The following is a 4,330-nucleotide window of genomic DNA, read 5'->3' as shown; positions in this document are numbered from 1 at the left end:
GTGTATATATATATATATATTTATACACATATATTTATATATATATGTGTATATCTATACATGTATATATATATATATATATATGTATATTATATGTATATATATATATATATATATAGATATATATATATGTATATATATATATATATACATACATATGGAAACCTGTGTATATGCGCGTGTGTGTGTGTGTGCGTGCATACCTGCACACGCACGAATTGATTTCCTCTCCAGTATCTTTGTTTCTTTCTGTGTACATAAATATATACAGGCATACATGCACACATGCATACACGTAAACACTCATAGATACACACAGATACATGCCCACAAACACACACACGCACGCACACACACTCACAACTCATACACACGCATATATTTGTACATATTACCATTGGATCTAATGCTTTGCTCTCTCGAATACTATTTAAAGGGGCAGTAACACGTAGCACAAATTACGTTAATAGTTGCATGATACACACACACGTATTTGAATATGTCTAGGTATAGACATCGATTCTATATCATATGCAGGCATGCGCGTATGCATGCATGTATGTATGTATGTATGTGTGTGTGTATGTATGCATGTACGTATATATATGTATATATGTATATATGTATATATGTATATATGTATGTATGTAATTCTTCAGTTTTATTTCAGGATTTCTTGCCAATAGAGAAAGAAGCTAGGTCCAAGGTTCCTTGATTGAAATTTCAGCATCATCAACAGGGTATATTTTTATGTATGTATGCATGTATGTATGTATGTACGTATGTATATATACGTGCAGATTTTGTACTTTTTGTTTTATTTATGTCTTCTCATGCATATACTTGTATATCTAAACGTGCTCATATATACTTAAATGATAAACTTCTGGAAAGTTTTACAGACTTTTACAGTTCCAGTGATAACTTGGATCTGTAGTCTTAGAATCAGCTTCCTCCATTCTGATTTTGAGAAGCTTAATTTCTCAAGATTAGTATTTAGGCAGTGTGTTACACACCCCAGTGCCCCAATAATTACATGTATAAATGGTCCAGTCAAATTAATTGATATTCACCAGAATCCACTACTAAATTCAACAGAAACGAAAGCTGTTTGCATTCGTTCAGTAGGGTACCCTTCATGATATACTAAAAGTCACAGGAAAATCTTTTGAGTGGAACAATATTTTTTTCAGATTTGAACTTCTGGATTTCAGTATTAGACGACCAAGGTACAGACAGACACAGCAATACTTCTTATAAAGCTTTCAAGTCATTTTTGGTGTTCTAACCTATGTTTTCCTGGTATATCTTTCACATGGAAATGTTTGCCAAGGGATTTGGAGCTGCCCTATACGCTTACCAGGGGCAGTCTCACCCCATCTTAACCCTTAACCGGTATTGTATCTGCTATACGATTGGTATAAGAGGTGTGTATGATATGGTATGTCTAAATATTTGATTCTAAAGTTAGGATGTCTGTGCTGCATCAGTCTAGCTAAGACATCAGTATAGGCAGTTATATTCATAACTACATGTAGGTTTTTCCATAACGTCTGTCTTTAGGCCTATATTAATATTCAACCAGATTGCGTATTTTGGAACAAGAACCTGTCAGATGGAGCAACAGTCACACTGGGTGATAAATGCTGTGAAGGCATGTCAAAAGCAAGTCTTCAACGTGAATCCAGTCTTGTGGTGAAACCACGTGATGTTGTTCATGGAGAATGTATGTATGTATGTATGTATGTATGTATGTATGTATGTATGCATGTATGTATGTATGTATGTATGTATGTATGTCAGTCTTCAGTTTTATTTCAGGATTTCTTGCCAACAGAGAAAGAACCTAGATCCAAGGTTCCTTCTAGGCAGTGCTACAGCATGGCTGCAGTCCAATGACTGAAACAAATGAAAGGTGAAATATCTATATCATAACACTGCTTGTTCGTTCGCACGTTACAATTTAGTTAGAGATTGGGAGTGAGAGAAGTGGAGTGGGAGTGAGAGAAGGATGTGGAATGAAAGAATAGCAGATGTATACATATGTATGTAGGCATGTACATAATATGTATATGCATTTTGGTATTAATATGGTATGGGAAAATGTGTGACGCTGTGGTTAGTCGAAGGAAGAGGAGATAGAAAGAGGAGATAGAAAGAGGAGACAGAGAGAGAGAGTGAGAAAGAGAGACAATGGAAGTGGAAGGCGATCAGTTGTGAGAGCTCGGAGGAAAGGATTGCTATCACATTATGTGGTTAAATAGTTGATGAGAGAAGTAGAGAGGAGAAACAGAATATTTAATGCAGAGGAGCAGGGAGTTGTGATATGGCTGAAAGAAGTAAAAGGAGAAAGAGAATAAATGGGAGAATGAGAGAGAAAGAGAGAGAGAGGGGAAGAGAGAGAAATTGTATTAATTGAAGCGACCAGCGAAAAGTGTTAGTTCTTTTACGTTTTGTCTTTAATTTTTATATCACCTATCACTTAACGCATGCGCTTTAGTGAAGTAACTATCGTCTGCTTAGACAAAGCTTATAAGATAGGGCCAACATCAGACGATACAAAACTAAGAAGGCAAAGTATAAGGTTCTTTTCAAATAACCTTATTAAGATTTGTTTAAACCTTGCCAACGTAATGAAGCAGAATGATGTTATAGATAATGCTTTTGATTTTGCTCCATACTTAATACTGTTTACTTCTTAACGTAAACTGAAACATAACAGACGACTCACGAAGTAGAAATTGTAAGAATATAAAATCTTTGGGATGTTTCTTGAGATTGCACCTTTAATATGGACTTTTGCATCATTTCAAGGTTCTAATGGTTCAGAAAATTATAAAATTTCACCTTACAATTTTGTAAATGACGGTGGAATTTCCATGGGATACTACTAGTAAAATATAAAGCTTTATATGTAGGCCATCCAAAATTCCATTGGTTTTACAACATATAAGTGTATGTAAACACTCACATATACACAATATTGACAAATGAGCTAGTACACACACACGAACATCAGTGCACAATACGAATGACTCTTTGATGAGTTTTTCTAAAACAAATAATTTGAGTTAATGCCGTTACATGTTATAGATATAATACACAACAAAGTGTTAAACCTTTCAACGCGTAAAGCGTATATATATCCACTGAAACTTTTGTTACAGTTAATGGAGCAAAATGTGGAGATCGGTATTGCTCTTACTTCTTTGAGAAAACCTTTCCTTTCTACAAAAGACAATTTTTGAGGTGTTCGTTACCTTTTTCACAAATTTCATCAAATCTCTCTTAACACAGCATGAATGAAATACTTTTGTTACTGGATATGAAAACCATACCTACAGGAGATACTGAAAAAAGTATTGTAGAAACAGAAAAATACCAATTTGTTTTTTTTTTCGTAGATAACTCTTACATAAGACCAGCAATTTTGAGAAGAAAGGGAAATCGATTGCATCAAGCCCAGTTCTCAACAGTTATTCATTTTATCGAGCTCCAAGGGAGAAAAGACAAAGAGTTGACCTCAGTGGAATTTGATCACAGAACATAGACTCAGAAGAATTGCCTCTAAGTATTTGATTCGGAGTGTCTACGATTCTGTTAGCAAGGCCGCCATTTTTGTTCTCTTTGTCGGATAATTAACATAAGTATGGAAATGCCCATGGAATTTAATCACGCAGTCAGTGTAAATCTTAATTTCGTAGCCATTTTCCTCTTCTTAGATCTTCCAGGCGATGGCCCAGTCTGACCGCAGTCCAAAGACTGAAACAAGTAAAAGAAAGATAAAAAGAAATAAAACAGAACATTCTATTTTTTTTCTCTAATACCAAGAGAATTTTTTGTGGATAATTTTGTTCTTGTATCATTTTAATGAATAACCATAGATTTTCTAATCACCAGCTGTTAAATACGGTTAATTTAAATTATATCAATATATGTTGTAACAGAATTAAATTGGTGTCAACCTTGAAATACATTGCAGTCTCAAGGTGTTAAGGTTCATTGTACTTTGAGTGACATGTTTTCATTAGCGTGAACAAAATAATTAGTTATATAGAATTACTATCTCATTAATCTAGATACTAAATCGTTAAGCTAAGTCATTATCTCTTGCCTGACTATCTCTCTCTCTCTCTCTCTCTCTCTTTCTCTCTCTCTCTCTCTCTCTTTCTCTCTCTCTCTCTCTCTCTCTTTCTCTCTCTCTTTCTCTGGGATAATTTGCATTGTTTAATATAACAGTTAATGAATAATTCTTAGCACTTTGTGCCCTTTACTTGTTTTGGTCATTGGACTGCAGCCATGCTGGAGCACCAAGCTGAAGCGTTTAGTC

The 4,330-nt window shown here is 34.5% G+C and overlaps 1 pseudogene; it reads left to right on the top strand.

Moving 5' to 3' along the window:
- The window catches only part of LOC128250681 (uncharacterized protein DDB_G0271670-like), a 55,877-nt pseudogene that overhangs the window by 19,989 nt on the left and 31,558 nt on the right, over positions 1-4,330 (top strand).

This window comes from Octopus bimaculoides, chromosome 24, assembly GCF_001194135.2.
Source record: "Octopus bimaculoides isolate UCB-OBI-ISO-001 chromosome 24, ASM119413v2, whole genome shotgun sequence".
NCBI lineage: Eukaryota > Metazoa > Mollusca > Cephalopoda > Octopoda > Octopodidae > Octopus > Octopus bimaculoides.
The sequence above is the reverse complement of the archived record's forward strand: the minus strand, read 5'-3'. Positions and strand labels throughout refer to the sequence as shown.